General features: G+C 39.4%; 1 protein-coding gene across 3 annotated transcripts in view; it reads right to left on the reverse strand.

Annotated features, from left to right (window-relative positions):
- PRLR (prolactin receptor) overlaps positions 1-17,218 on the reverse strand; it is a 175,013-nt gene that overhangs the window by 133,865 nt on the left and 23,930 nt on the right. For all 3 annotated transcript variants that reach the window (XM_074570489.1, XM_074570491.1, XM_074570490.1), the window contains exon 2: positions 15,320-15,408. The gene's annotated coding sequence lies outside the window, so the exon portion shown is untranslated. The remainder of the gene's footprint in view (positions 1-15,319; positions 15,409-17,218) is intronic.

Below are 17,218 nucleotides of genomic sequence, written 5' to 3' on the forward strand. Positions count from 1 at the left end.
ATGTGGGCCTGTTAATACCCTTAAAAAACCAGAAATGTTAATCAAATTGATCCCCTGTGTGATTTTACCAGCCAGCCTGAAGGTCTGTTAACAAGATGAACATCATTACTTCCAAAGGAATGTTATATCTCTCAGCGGAAGCGTCACCAATATTTCCTCAGGTTTTATCAAGATTGCAGACTGGTAATGGAGGCACCAAAGATTGTTAGCAAATCAGTTGAATGTGTTTTCTCAGTTTTTCTATTAATAATTTTCTGGATTTGGTTCTTTCACTTCTAAAACATTAAACTGAAACACTGTTGCTTTAAATAAAAGTGGTAATGGAAAATATGCATGTTGTGCATTGTTTCAATAAATGATCTGGAAAAGTGCACACTTACCAAGAGATGAAAAAACCCAACAGGCATTAAGGCTTCTCTAAAGACCCTCTTTCCTAAGGTGTCTGACAATGAAATAATGAGGTATTAAGTATTACAAGCAAGTATTACACAGCTTCCAGAAGTTAGAAAGCCAAGCTGCCTTGATTCTGAAATGAAACACCTTCCCCATTTACAGACAGAAGACAGCTGTGAAAGCCACTCTTCCCTTTCCTCCACTGCAGAGCTACAGCATTACAGTTGTGTACCTCTGCAGCAGCCCCCGTGCTCTCTGAGCCAAGATGTGAACAGGCGGAGGGGAATGCACTCAGCTACTACTCATTACTTGAAAGCCATTTGCCGTCTCCTGGAAGAGGCAGTGAGCTGTAGCAGAGCATCCTTAAGCACAGCCCAGCTTGTAGGCTGCTTGTTGGATCACAGTAAGCCCTCAGTAAAATCATCTTAAATATGATTAACTACTGCTGCTGCCAAACAACTTGAATTTAGGAAGGATATGGATTTGAACACAGTGATAACAGTCTCACAATTGAAGTTTTGGGTTGGTTCTACATCTAGGTTTAAACTGGGTTGCAAATTGAAAATCAGTATGTAAATCATGCGCACTTACACAAAAAACGCACTCACAGTGAACTGATTTTTAAAAATATCCTAGATCTTAAAGTCTACAGCTGTATATTTTTCTATTTGTTTGATTATTTTTGTATAGCAAAGACACATAATATAAATACTATAGGAGCAAACCAAAAATAAAAGATGTGCAGTCAAGAATGCAGAGGAATACAAAAATATTGATGTAAACATTTTACATGATTTTCTATATAACAAATCTCAATCAGTTTCAGGAAAACAGGGCAAGCAATTTTCAAAAGGCTGAGGTACTTTCTAGAGTAATACCTATTATTGCAGTGATACAAAGATAAATACCACAAATATCTTTAGTTGTCTTGTACACAGGTAGCTACCGTGGCTGACAATCTTTGACTTAAAACTGATGGGTGTCAGCATATTGCTATATGTTATTTATTTAAAGAAATGACACATCCATTGATTAATATACTTGCAAAAAAAAATCCAGATTTCATAACTTGAAAATGTGTGCTCAAGTTTTAATGTTTCACTCATCAAAACCTGTTCAGTTACCCTCAGGAGAAACTTTCAAATGTGTAAATTGGATCAGAAGTCTAAAGGTAAGTTAGGGGTGAAAAAAGTATCTGAGGTACACATTTGTATATATGTTTTATGAACCAAATTCAAAATATTTGAAATACTAGAATACAGTAGAAAAATAATACAATGCAGTTTATTCCTATAAACACATAACTTCTTAATAACAATGGAATTAATGCACCATAATCTAGGGGGATATAATTCACATACAGAAGATTTGAGAAGAGCTTATGAATAAATTAATTTCACTTGCACATATTACACTCCTATTTATTTTAGTTAAAACTACAGTTCTCTGTTCAGTCCTTTGGCAATTCAGCCCTTTTAGTAGCCTAAACACTGGAGGTCTTCCACAGCCTCGTTTTTTCTGAGGTTTTGATTTCGAAGATAAATATATGCCAACTGTAAACACTTTGAGTTCATAAAACTGTTCTTCCATTTTACAGCACTGTAAATAGCTACGTAAGATGAAACATGAAGAAGAATTACACATGAGTACTATAGGTCTAGTTCTGATTTCCTACATACTGATATTACAGAATTAATCTGATTTCACAGTAATATGTTTCCAGTGACTACTCCTGAATTCGTGTCTGAATTTGATCAAATGAATTAAATCTCACTGGTACAAGGCACTTAGAATACATGGACCAAGGTTATGCCAATAATTTAAAATGGAATGAGAAAATCGTATTTGCCAGCATTTCACATGGAAGAAAAGATGTCTACTACACCAGCTGGAACACCTGGACACATGGGTTTGGGGTATGCACAGATGGCCTACTGTAAATCTACAGGATCAGATATATCTTAGGCTTGTTATGCACACATGGATCAGTTGCACAGCACATGCACAGGAGGCATGACATGTCCTGGATGCGTCTAAGTCACTCCATAAGTAGGGAAAGGCTGATCTGCCTATTTGTCCACAAATAACCCAACTGGAGAGACTGCTGCTCTGCCTATTGATCAGGATTGCAGATTATCCCAGAAAGTGGCAGGGTGGTAGATAACTTGCAGTAATATGCTGGCACACTGTTAAAGCAGTTAGTTGGTTTAAAGAAAAAAAGTTGGATTCTACTAGTTGCTCCCTAAATTAGTGATAACTGGTCAAGGTAATTCATATTAGTGTGCTCAAGATTAAAATGAAAATTAAATTTAATTCATATCAAACTCATTATAGAAGCCAGACTATTTAACAAAAGGATAGATTTTAGTAGATTGAAAATCAAATTAAAAATATGATAGAGCTATAGACAGAAGACAGACCAAGAGAAAATTAAGGCAGATTTATTTGTACAAAATTAGGAAAAATGTAAGGAGGGGACAAAGGTCGAGAGGCAGGCAAGAAATTAGGAAAAGTATCCAGCTCTGTACCTGACCTTCAAATTAACTATTAGACACATAAGGAACAAACAGAAATACTAGAGGATGAAATCACATGTGATATTAAGGGACTAAATATGACAGTAGTACAAAACCACATGAAAATTGAAAGTTAAAAAATTAATAAGGAAAGAAGGCATGGGAATGAGAAACTTTTGGGGAGGCACAACACATTTCCTAATCCTTTTATTTTGATTATTAATATTCTGTCTCTCTAAGCGTATTTGGATCATAGCGGACTTCTCTCCAAGGACTTAAGTCACATTTTTTTAAGCTAACTGGTGTATGTGTTCCAATGACTTTGAGCATTTTAAGCATTAAGTATGCTTTCACCTCTAACTTTTCTATTGTGCATTTTACATAGTTAAGAAGACTGACATCATATTCAGCTCATAGAAGTGGCCAAGTCTTCCCTGTCCTCTTTGCTTCATTTCTTCCCCTTATGTCCTGAAACAAAGTCTTATCAGAAGAGTGGCAACTTAAATAGCCTTAGATGTGCCGCAAAATGTCTGAATTTCTCTCTTTGCTATGAAATATCTTATACACAGAATTTTTCTGTAATATTGTTGAAAAGGTAAAAACAGCGATCCTGGAAAAAAACCCAGACTTTTTAAAAAATCAGTTACAAAGAAGAAAGAAATGCTGAAGCACTGGGAAAAAAGAGTGGGATGCAAGAAAAGAATAATCAAAATCTGACAAAATCCATTGGCTTTGGCTAGTTTAGATTATCGTCTGTAGGAAAAGAAAACACCAAGAAAGAAAAGAATTCACAGGATAACGTTAGAAGCAAAATCAGTATGATAATCAGATGTATCTCATTTCACAGTTTGCTTCAGTTCCTCTCTTCTATGTACAAGACACTGGACAGTATCATTATTGAAAAAGGTTCATCTGGCATTATCTGCAAATAAACTAACATTGATTTTTTTTTTTTAAATGGGCATGTAATACCAGAAGAGATACTGAAACAAGAAAAAATACAATGGTTAATATAAATAAATCCAGATTAACAACTACAGCACAGGGTTAATTAAGAAAGACATTTTATCACCTTCGATGTTACGTGACAATGTAAAAAAGAAAAGCACGATAAACTCCAGAGATTCTGCCAAAGCATGTAAAATTTAGTTGCTCATTCACTCATCCTTATTTATTATGAAGCTTCAACTAAAGTGTAACATCCTATTTTGCTTTAGAAACGAAAAGGAATAATATTTTAAAGTTTAAGCAGAAAACAATTAACTTCTGACAGCAATTTAAACAAGTTTTTCAACTTCCTGCCCCACCCAGCATAAAGCTATTAGGCATTTTTCTCTTGCACTTATTTATCTCAGTTCCATTTGGATTTTGGTTCTTTTAGATACAAAAAACTGGGATGAAATAACACGTGTTTGTTGGAGTGTGAGTTTACTTCAGCGACACACGCATTAATTCTTTTTACTAAAGAACACTGTGCTTGAAACTGTTGACAACTATTCTGCATCTCAGTGTTCTATAAACTTTGTTTCTTATTATTGGGAAATTAACACATTTTTATAGTGGCACACTTTATACACATTTTATAGTGGCAGTGTGAATTCCGGCATGATTATAAAGCTACAACAAAATTCAAAAAAGACTTACAGAGTTCATCATACTTTAATTATCTCCTCCTCATTTCATAGCTTACAGAAAAACATGTCACATTACCTTCTTCTCTATTATTTATTTTATATAAACATTTTACTTACACAAATGGAGAGTTTTAATCCATCTAACTGGGAAATGCATTCACTTGTTTGAGTAATCCAGGTCTGACATTTAAATCAAGTATATTGCATGCGTGTTTTCGCCTGTGCATATCTCCCTCACTCCTGAGGGACACCTGCACAGTGAAGAACAGACAGATCTTGTTGCTCCCTGATAAGGTCATGGAGGCTTAGCTATAATATAGCCTTGCTTAATCCTCATTGGTTTTGCCTACTGAGCACAAGGCTGTTTCCTTGACAACACAACTGCAGTTGCCACAGCATCCAGAGCCACATGTGATGTCCAGGTTTAGGGTATGGCCCAGCTGAAAATCTATTATTCAATGCTATTTTCTACAAGTCATTTCAGGCTAAAAATAAAATTGGTGAAAATCTTCCTTACACTCTATTTCTTCTGTTATTATTAAGCACTTTGCTATTACTTACTTGCAAAAACATTTTCATTATGGGATGGACACTTCTGAAACTCAGGAGTCATGACAATTCTTGCCTTGGTGAGCACACAGTCAAAGGGTATTCTTTTTTCAAGGCATGTCATTTGCATGTGATATGCAAGTAAGAATTAATCATCGGCTTGTGATATAAAAAGGCAGACAGAATTAGTAAATATATATAAAAAAATGCAGTAATAATCTGGAAAGTGGGAATATATTGATGACATCACAAACAGGGAGATGAGTTTACTTTTTGAAATGTTCTTTCGAAAAGTGACTGGCATACATTATACCCAGTGAACCAGTTTTAAAGTTGAGAATCATGCAAGAACATGCAAAGCCTACCCTATTTTTTAAGCCTCATCTCACATCTTAGCAAAGATAATCAACTGTCTGTCCTGCTGATGCTAATAAGAGACTTGTCATCTAAGATCTAATAAGAGACTTGTCATTGTATCGCTACAATGACTTGGTATTAAAATCACTTACGGGCTTTCTTGCTGAAATGGCTAAAGCATTGGGAAAAGTGACACAGAGAAGTTTCTTTCTGCTGTTTTATTATCACTGATTTAGAAAGAGGTTATCTGATTTATAAATGCTCACAATGTGTTTATCAGTTACATGACACAGTAACCTTGCCTAACTTGTGGTTTTGCTTAATGAATTCTACAAGTTCCTTGAGCTCTTACACATGACAGTAATTCATCTGGATTTACGTATTCCCTGGAAATTTCAGGTATGAGTTGAAACTGCTAGATGTATACGTATGTAACTGCTGAAAACCATCTTATCTATCCCAAGAGAAGTGGATACTGGCCATTAAACAAAGACCTCAGAACCAGATCCTCTGGTTAGAAATTGAAGGCAGACACACTGAGGGCAGAAATAAGGTGCAGAATTTAAACATTACTGACAATTAGGCATTCAGACAACTGCTGGAGGGCTGTTTGGAGTATTCCATGAATGCTGGATGATTTTCTTGGTTATACATTCTACCTTAAAGAACAATAAATGCATGGAAATTCTACAGCCCCGTACTACACAGAAAAGCTGATTAGATGATGATAGCATTATAAGCTATAACTCATTGCCGGGGAAAAGAACTGTTCAGAATAAATCAATATAGAATAATCTGTTACACCAGCCATTTTAATGATGCATATATTCTTCTGGTTCATAGAAACAGAGCAGACTTACCCAAGAACTACACATTCAAGGTTCCAGTGATCAGCTAATTATATGTACTTTGTTTCTACGAACACCAAAAATCTGTCTTCCACTGAGTTTTAGCTTATCAAGACATGAAACTTGGTATGCAGAGGTTACAGGCTACTGTACTTATAACTTAACTGTGCACAGTACCATTCTCTGTCACTGACTGCCCTAGAACAAAACAATGTAATTAAACTCTATTGTCTTCCAAAAACAGGTTGTCTGCAAGAAAACTGCCAACTGGGAATGACCCACAGTCTGTACAAACATACAGACTTTGCAAATGTCTAGCAATGTCCTGGGCAAAACTCTACTCCCTTGTACAAATAATAAAACAGTATTGACATCCGACTTCCAGTAAGGGGGAAAAATTCTCTGGCACTGTGTAACTTAATAACATTCACATCACCAAGGTGAAACCTCATGTGGAAGAAACCTTCTGACCTCAGAGCTCGGGAGGTTGTCATGATCCTGCATTTGACTGGCAATGAAGCAATACAGAATCATAGAATCATAGAATTGTTTTGCTTGGAAGGAACCTTAAAGACTGAGTTTTATAAGAATAAATGTGTAACTGGTCAGTCATTTATATCTTCAGAAGGTCATTGTAGAATTCATGGAATCATAGATTGGTTTGGGATGGAAGGCACTTTAAAGATCATCTAGTTCCAACCCCCTGCCCTGGGCAGGGACATCTTCCACTAGACCAGGCTGCTCAAAGCCCCATCCAGCCTGGCCTTGAACACCTCCAGGGATGGGGCATCCACAGCTTCTCTGGGCAACCTGGTCCAGTGCCTCACCACCCTCATTGTAAATAATGTCTTCCTAATATCGAATCTAAAGCTACCTTCTTTCAGTTTGAAACCGTTACCCCATGTCCTATCATTACACTCCCTGATAAAGAATCCCTCCCCATCTTTCCTGTAGGCCCCCTTTAGGTACTGGAAGGCCGCTATAAGGTCTCCCTGGAGCCTTCTCTTCTCCAGGCTGAACAACCCCAACTCTCTCAGCCTGTCTTCATAGGCGAGGTGCACCAGCGTTCTGATCATCTTTGTGGCCCTCCTCTGGGCCCATTCCAACAGGTCTGTGTCCTTCTTATGTTGGGGACTCCAAAGCTGGACACAGTATTCCAGAAAGGGCCTCACTAGAGCAAACTAGAGGGGCAGAATCGCCTCCCTCAACCTGCTGGCCATGCTTCTTTTGATGCAGCCCAGGATGCAGTTGGCTCTCTGGGATGTGAGTGCACATTGCTGGCTCATGTTGAGCTTCTCATCCACCAACATCTTATCCCTGTGAATGGCAGGACCAATGAACTTCTACTGAATTTAGAATTAATATGAATCTAGCCTCTTTCAAGCATTGGAAATAACAACAATAGTGGACTATGGTGTTTAGTTCCATCTAGAAACCCCAGAACAAAACGAGTCTGATGGAATCTAAAATCAAGAAACAAACAAAAAATTTAAACCCAGAAACACATGATTTGTGCAAGTAGAAGCCAGAAATCTTCCAATATTTCCTAAGCCATATGTCCAAATTAGTGCTCTAAATCATGATTGTATCATATCTAATAAAACAAGCTAAGAATTCAAAATTAGCTTGGAATGTGAAGATTACACAAATTTTGGGTTTGTTTTTTTTCTTTTTTCCTGAGGAGAAGGAGCATTACTACTACTCTAAATCAGTAGAGCTACTGAGCCTCTGCTATTTGTCCTAAAAATATTTCAGAATGAGTACAAACTGAGGGTCACCAAAAAGTAGCTGAGATTGTGTGACACCTGATCTATAAAGCTATTTGTTCTATCTGAAAATATACGGCTGTGAATAATAAATGAAATATATCAAATCAAGTAAAACATGGAAAGGTAAGAAAGATGATAGTTAATGCCTGACGATTCACAGCCATACAACACTAACTGATAGACCCAAAATGTTGCAGGCTGTAATTTACAATGTTGTACCAGTTTCAGTTGACTTAATACATTTCGGATCTTCTCTGGGTACATGATTTGTTCCAAATGGTTAGATTTAGATATCTGGATTAAAATTCCAGTTTCACGCAAATCAAGAGCAAAACTACGGTGAAAGGCTAGAAATGGATATAGACAGATGGTCATGAAGCAATGGATACAGTGATCAGTATTATAATCTATAATCTCATCAAAACCTTGATCTAACCATTACGAACTTTGTGCAGCTAGCAGAGCGAAAGTGATAGTAAGAAGCCAGGGGATATAAAGAGATTACTGAATGTTTAGACAAATTCCTATCAAATGGGAAAGATAACATGAGAGAAAGCAAAAAAAAATACCATTTGAAAATTCAACAAGTGGGTGATAATGGCTGACATAGAAAAGAAGGGAGAGAGGCAGGGAGGGAGGGAGCATTGGGGTCCAAAGTGAAAGGCTTAGGTACACGTTTAAAGGTGGATATAGAAATGAAATGGTGACAAACTACACACTGAAGCAATGTTTTACATAAATACACATAGAACGAGGCTACATTTTTCAAAATTAAGAAAAAGGATTTTACAATAATTAAGATAAATGGTGAAACAAGAGAAAACAAACGTATCCGTTCTGTTACTGAATAAGGAAAGTGGTACTTTAGAAACACTCTTCAGTAAGTATAGGCAAAAAAAGTCATACAGTATATCCAGCCAGATAATTACTTGTACTACATCAAAGTTATGCAGTACTGCAATGCATAGAAGAGATCCCATATAAAATGACTTTATTCTTTTAAATTTATTCAAACAAAGCTGACAGTAATTTTGTATTGGCAGACTTTATATCTGACAACACATCAACTATCATTCCACATCTAATAAAAAAAAACAAAAAGCCATTAAAAATCTTTTATTGTGTGTTAATTTGACAGAAATGTACTATGTGCCCACATGTGTTTTAACTCAACCTGCGCTTGGCAAATTCAGTACTAATGACGGTGGAAAAAGAGATAGCTGAAGATGGCACCCAGGCTCCAGTACCGCATGACAGGTGGATTATCAGGATCAAGGAAGAAATAGGAGAGGGAGATAAGTCTGTAGAAACAGGAACAGTTTTGTTTTGTCCCCTGTTGAACTGAAACTTTATACTAGATGTTCATGGAGAGGTGTCTGAATGATTTTAGTTTAGATGGAGCAAGACCGAAGTAAGTAAAGAAGCAGATAATAGCTTGACCTTATAGTTAATGGATTTGAGATGTCTGAGCCTGAATAAGGCATTGCAATGTATGTTGCGGTAAAAACAGTTAGAAGAGAAGGATTTAATCAACTGAGAACACAGTGGTTTGTTTCTTAGCAACACAGGTCAGCAAGAATACATAACTCCACCCATATAATTGTTTTCCTATTGAATTATTATTGGCCCTGTATGTTAGGGAGTGTTCTAAATGTCTAGAACTTAATGGTGACAACAGGATTGAGTGTTTACGGGTAAGAATCAGGGGGAAGGCCAATAAGACAGATATCATGGTGGGAGTCTGTTACAGACCACCCAACCAGGATGAAGAGGCAGATAACATATTCTATAAGCAGACGGGAAATGTCTCATGATCACTAGCCCTTGTTCTTGTGTGTGACTTCAGCTTACCAGATGTCTGCTGGAAATATAGTACAGCTGATAGGGAAGTCTAGGAGGTTCCTGGAGTGTGTTGAGGATAACTTCCTGACAGGTGGTGAGCAAGTCAACTAGAGAAGGCACCCTGCTCAACCTGTTATTTGCAAACAGAGCAGGACTTGTGGGGGCTGTAACAGTTAGAGGCTGTCTTGGGCACAGCAATCATGAAATGACAGATTTTCAATTCTTGGAGAAGCAAGGATGGGGGTCAGCTACCTTTGACTTCCAGAGGGCAGACTTTAGTCTATTCAGGAGCCTGTTTGACAGAGTCCCTTGGGAAGCAGACCTGAAGAGCAAAGGAGTCCAGGAAGGGTGGACGTTCTTCAAGAAGGAAGTCTTAAAGGTGCAGGAGCAGGCTGTCCCCACATGCTGTAAAACGAGCCATCGGGGAAGCAGATTGGCCTGGCTGAACACAGAGCTATGGTCGCAACTCAGGGAAAAATGGAGAGTTTCTGGTCTTAGGAAGAAAGGGCAGGCCACTCATGAGGACTACAAAGATGTTGTGATCCCATGCAGGGAGAAAATTAGAAGGGCCAAAGCCCAACTAGAATTTAACCTGACTTTTGCTGTTAAGGACAATAAAAAAAGGTTTCTATAAATACATTAGCAATAAAAGGAGGACTAAGGAGAAACTCCATCCTTCATTGGATATGGGGGGAAACATAGCGACCAAGGATGAGGAAAAGGCTGGCTACTTAATGCCTTCTTCGCCTCAGTCTTTAGTAGTAGGACCAGTTGTTCCCTGAGTACCCACCTCCCTGAGCTGGATGATAGGGATGGTGAGCAGAATGAGGCCTCCATAATCCTAGGGAAATGAGGAATGATCTGCTACACCACTTAGACATATACAAGTCTATAGGGCCGGATGGCATCCACTCAAGGGTACTAAGGGAGCTGGCGGAAGTGCTCACCAAGCCAATTTCCATCATTTATCAGCAGTCCCGGCAATCCAGGGAGGTCTCAGTTGACTGCAGGCTAGAAAATGTGATGTCCACCTACAAAAAGGGCCAGAAGGAGGATCCAGGGAACTACAGGCCTGTCAGTCTGACCTCAGTGCTGGGGAAGATTTTGGAACAGATCATTTTGAGTGCCATCATGCAGCACATACAGGACAACCAGGTGACGGGACCCAGTCAGAATGGGTTTATGAAAGGCAGGCCCTGTTTGACAAGCCTGATCTCCTCCTATGAAAAGGTGATTGCATAGTGGATGAGGGAAAGGCTGTGGATGTTTTTTACCTGGACTTTAGTAAAGTCTTTGACACAGTTTCCCACAGCGTTCTCCTGGAGAAACTGGACGTTCATGGCTTCGATGGGCACACGCTTCGCTCGGTAAAAGACTGGCTGGATGGCCGGGGCCAGAGAGTGGTAGTGAATAGAGTTAAATCCAGTTGGCAGCTGGTAACAACTGTTGTTCCCCAGGGCTCAGTACTGCGCCCAGTTCTGTTTCATATCTTTATCAGTGGCCTGGATGAGGCGATTGAGTGCACCCTCGGTAAGTTTTGCAGGGCCCTGCACTTGAGTCACAACAACCCACAACATCACAATAGATGAGGGGAGGGTGGTGGATGTTGTCTACCTTGACTTCAGCAGGGTGTTCAACATGGTCTCCCACAACATCCTCATAGGGAAGCTTAGGAAGTGTGGGTTAGGTGAATGGACAGTAAGGTGGATAGATAACTGGTTGAAAGACAGAGCTCAGAGGGTCGTGATTAGGGCACAGAGTCTAGTTGGAGGTCAGTGACGAGTGGTGTTCCCCAGGGGTCAGTACTGGGTCCAGTCCTCTTCAATATATTCACCAATGACCTGCATGGAGGGATAGAGTGCACCCTCAGCAAGTTTGCCAATGACACAAAGATTGGGGGGGGTGGCTGACACACCGGAAGGCTGTGCCGCCATACAGAGAGACCTGGACAGGTTGGAGAGTTGGGCAGAGGGGAACCTTATGAAATTCAATAAGGGCAAGTGTAGGGTGCTGCACCTGGGGAGGAATAACCCCATGCACCAGTACAGGTTGGGGGTGACCTGCTGGAGAGCAGCTCAGCTGAAAGAGACCTGGGAGTCCTGGTGGACAACAGGATGACCATGAGCCAGCAATGTGCCCTTGTGGCCAAGAAGGCCAATGGCATCCTGGGGTGCATCAAGAAGAATGTGGCCAGCAGGTGGAGGGAGGTCATCCTCCCCCTCTACTCTGCCCTGGTGAGGCCGCACCTGGAGTACTGTGTCCAGTTCTGGGCTCCCCGGTTCAAGAAGGACAGGGAACTGCTGGAGAGGGTACAGCAAAGGGATACAAAGATGATTAGGGGATTGGAACACCTCTCTTATGAAGAAAGGCTGAGGTATTTGGGTCTTTTTAGTCTGGAAAAAAGACAACGAAGGGCGGACCTTATCAACACTTATAAATACTTAAAGGGTGGGTGTCAGGAGGATGGGGCCAGGCTCTTTTCAGTGGTGCCTGGGGACAGGACAAGAGGTAATGGGCACAAACTTGAGCATAGGAAGTCCCACCTAAACATGAGAAGGAACTTCTTCACTTTGAGGGTGGCAGAGCCCTGGCACAGGCTGCCCAGAGAGGTGGTGGAGTCTCCGTCTCTGGAGAGACTCAAAACCTGCCCGGACGCGTTCCTGTGCAACCTGCTCTAGGTGACCCTGCTCTGGCAGTGAGGTTGCACTAGATGATCTCCAGAGGTCCCTTCCAACCCTGCAATACTGTGATTATGTGAACCCCATGCAGTGCTACAGGCCTCATGAAGAGTGGCTGAAAAGCTGCGTGGGGAAAAGGACCTGGGGGTGTTGGTCGACAGCTGGCTGAACATGAGGCAGCAGTGTGCTCAGGTGGCCAAGAAGACCAATAGCATCCTGGCTTGTATCAGAAATAGTGTGACCAGCAGGATTAGGAAAGTGATTGTCCCCCTGTACTCGGCCCTAGTGAGGCTGTACCTCAAGTACTGTGTCCAGTTTTGGGCCCCTCACAACAAGAAACACATTGAGGTGCTGAAGTGTGTCCAAAGAAGGGCAAGGAAACTGGTGAGGGCTCTGGAGCACAAGGAGCGGCTGAGGGAGCTGGGGTTGTGCAGCCTGGAGAAAAGGAGGCTGAGGGGAGACCTTATTGCTCTCTACAACTGCCTGAAAGGAGGGTGTAGCCAGGTGGGGGTCAGTCTCTTCTCCCAAGTAACAAGTGATAAGATAGGAGGAAATGGCCTCAAATTGCACCAGGGGCGGTTTAGGATGGATATTAGGAAAATGTCTTCACCGAAAGGGTTGTCAAGCATTGGAACAGGCTGCGCAGGGAAGTGGTTGTATCACCATCCCTGGGGGTATTCAAAAGAAGGGTAGATGTGGTGCTTAGGGACGTGGTTTAGGTGGTTTTGTTAGTTCTAGCTTAATGGTTGGACTCGATGACCTTAAAGGTCCCTTCCAACCTAGACAATTCTACGATTCTATGATTGTATGAATATGGTTAAATTCAAGTTTTCAATTTTTCCTTTAAAATATCTCACGTGTGCAAGCTTACGTGACAGAAAAAATCAGGTTAGCACAACTATGAACACAAGCATCCATGACAATTGCAGAACCACAGAATGGTTGGGGTTGGAAGGGACCTCTGGAGATCATCTAGTTCAACCCCCCTGCCAAAGCAGGTTCACGTAGAGCAGGTTGCACAGGAACGCGTCCAGGTGGGTTTTGAATGTCTCCAGAGAAGGAGACTCCACTACCACTCTGGGCAGCCTGTTCCAGGTCTCTGGCACCCTCAAAGTAATGAAGTTCCTCCTTATGTTTAGGTGGAACTTCCTATGCTCAAGTTTGTGCCTTTCAATGACTTTCCAATGACCTTCCACCTTCAAGAACAGTGGAATTGAAAATGTTCAGTTGGAGGGGCTTTTTTTTCTGTTTGGTTTTGCTTTGGTTTTATTTTAAACACCCAACATACAATAGAAAGTGTTCTCCATCTGTCTGGCCCACGTTTGTCACTCTCTGGGAAGTCAGAAAACCTACAAATTCTATTACTTTCAGCAGAAAATGTAGAAGGTATAATCTGACTTACTTTCCTACACACTACATATCAAATAAATAACTAATAAAGAAAATTGGTGCCTTTGAAAGAATGCAGTAAGAAAGACAATATCAATTTTCTAAGATACTAAATACAGGTATAAGCATGATATAGGAGGTCTAGTAAAATAACCACAGTTAATCAAACTAAGAGCATTTGGAGAAGACTGTTTATGCTTTAGTCTCCTCATGTTTCATAAGTCAGAAAAATTCTAAACCCAAAATTTTCTGTAAACTTGTGAAAACTTATTTTGAAGAAAATATTGCCTCTGCAAAAATAATTAATAGTTAATTATTTGCTTATTTTGATTCCGAGAAAGCTATTATTTACACACACAAAATTTGCATATTGCAGACGCAAGACAGGGAAGAAAGACTAAGACTAGACTGTCTGGACCTTAGTGAATGGCTTTCCTAGCACATACGGCGGTAATATGCATCTTGCCAGTTAACTAAAGGAGTCATTAGAGGTATGAACACACCTTTTAAATATGAGCTACTCAGGATTCCCAGTCCATTCCCCTCATTTTGCCTTTAAACAATTTAATTACATCCTCTGTATTGTCGAGTGAATTCTACCATCCTATTTCGCCAAGAAATTCCTCTGAAAATTCTATTATCTATTTCCTCAAGTTCCTCTGAATGTATGTTCATCAGATTGTAAAAGATCAGTTGAAAGATGCTGATAACCTACTTGGCAAAGCAGATCCTCTGCTAATACTGTGTTAACATGGACACTGAACTGAAACTTGACAGTCTTTCCTGATTCACACAGAGAAATAAATGTTTCTTTTCTCCTAAGAACTCCCTATTTGATAATTGCCTGTATTTTCTCTATCTGATATCTCAGAAGTTGTTGATTTCTCTTCTGTGAGATCACTTCTTTTGCTGGGTCCACTAGCAAATAGAACATCTTCCAGATAGTTAGGACCTAAACACTGAAATCATAATTCAACAGCTTCAAAAGAATTAAATTATTTACACAATCAAGCACATAACCAGATTACAAAACCACAGTCAATAACATCATTTACTTGTTAAACAAGTATATATATTAAATGCTCAAAATGTTGTAAAACCATTAAGTAACAGTGTAAAAAGGGTAAGTAATAATAAGCAGTCTCACATTACTTGTGAAAGTATTACAAAGCTAATAAACAGTTTTAGATGGAAAATTAATGAAGTAAGGTTTTCTTTTTTTAAATTCTATACTAAATTAACTTCAAATGTAAAATAAAATTCAAATTTTCATCATGATTGGTAAACTGTAAATTTTCATCATCTACAAAGGAAAAATAGAGATAAAATGGTTAAAGGACTTACATCATGTCACATGGTCATCAGCTTGTGCAGGAGAAGGACTTCACACTTCTTGTTTCAAAAACTCTATGGATTCTTTCAGCCTCCAGTATCTGAGAGTTAAGCACAGGTTAAAAAGGGAGCAGTAATACAGGCAGTAAAATCAGACAGAAAATTTTCCATTTCCTAAAAACCAATGTAGCTTTCAGCATTACAGAATGTATTTTCAAATGTGATGGTGATAGATTTTTCTTTTTGTTATAGTTAATGATGGCTTATCAAGTGTGTTCAGGTGATTACCAGAAGTCTAACAGCAAAATGAAACAACTCAAATTGCCAGCATCCCCATGTATCTGTCACACTAGTTTTCAATCACTGCAGCTCCAATTTCCATTTCTGTATCATAATTATCCTTCATTACAGAAACAACGTTAAGACATGAAACTAATTTGCACTAATCTTAATTGTTTTACAGTAGCGATTCATGTTTAACTACCTCTTGTAGGTAAAAAAAAAAGAAAGCTTGTCTCTATATTTCTTGTTTACGCTTTTCCTACATGAAAATATTTTTTGGGATTGCATAGTTATAAAGACACTGCATAATGTGCCCCTTTTCATTAAAAGAACTAAGTTTTAACATGTGGCCAGCACATCATACAGGGAAACACAGATACGTTTTGACCTCACCTTTCTCCCAGTAAAGTAAGTCTTCTAAAAACAGTGCTAGGAGAGTCTCAAACTCTTCAGGGATGGGATATGCCATGTAAAATCTGTGAAATTTTAGCATCCTTCTCCATGCAAATGTAGAAATAACATGAAGTCTTATATAGTCTATAAAATGTGACAGAACAAGTGATTGTTTCTGATTTTGATGGAATTCATCATTTTAGAGAACATTACTAATTTAGAATAATTCAAATGATTTAAAAAAAGTCTTTATACAATGAACACATTTCAACACAATGCAGCAAATCTATTACAATTTCCGATTAAGAAATGAGAAAATTTCAACAGTATTAAATATCTTGTATCTTTTTTCTTTTTCTTTTAATCATGCAGTTAAACCACAATAAAATTCCATGCCAGAAAATTTATCCTTATAGCAATTTCAGTGCTGTTAACTTAAAATACAAATAGGTTATCTTGAGGTTATGAGTTAAATGGAATCTAAAGCTTGGAAAGACCAGGAATGTAGGTTATATGCATCAACAAACTCTCTTTACCAGTCAGTATATTATGTCCTGAACACACTGAAAGAATCATTAATCATAATAAATTTGAGGACAATATATAATTCATCGAGTCCAACCTTTCTTGGCAAAAGCATGGTCCTGACAAGATGGCCTAGCACCCTGATCAGCTGAATCTTAAAAGTGTCCAATGTTGGGGAATCCACCACTTCCTTCAGGAGATTATTCTAATGGCTGACTGTGCTCACTGGGAAAAATTTTCCTTTTGTGTCCAATCGGAATCTCCCCTGGAGTACCTTGTAGCCCTTGTCTTTTCCATGTGACTGCTTGTCAAAAGGGAGTCTCCATCTTCTTCATAGCCACCCTTTAAATACTGGAACACGGTGACAAGATTTCCCCGCTAAGCCTTCTTTTCTTAAGGGTGAACAAACCCAATACTCTCCATCTTTCCTCACAGCGCAGGCTTCCCAGTCCTTTGAGCATCTTGGTGGTCCTTCTCTGGACCCTCTCCAGCCTGCCCATATCCTTTTTGTACAGCGGGGACCAAAACTGAACACAGTATTCCAGGTGTGACCTGACAAGTGCTGCCTAGAGTGGGATAATGACTTCTTTACCTCTGCTGGTGATGCCCTTGTAGATGCAACCCAGCATCCTGTTGGCTTGTTTTGCTGCAGCAGCAGCAGACTGGTCACTCACATTGAGCTTGTTGTCCACCAAGACCCCCAGGTCCCTT

This window comes from Larus michahellis, chromosome Z, assembly GCF_964199755.1.
Source record: "Larus michahellis chromosome Z, bLarMic1.1, whole genome shotgun sequence".
Taxonomy (NCBI): domain Eukaryota; kingdom Metazoa; phylum Chordata; class Aves; order Charadriiformes; family Laridae; genus Larus; species Larus michahellis.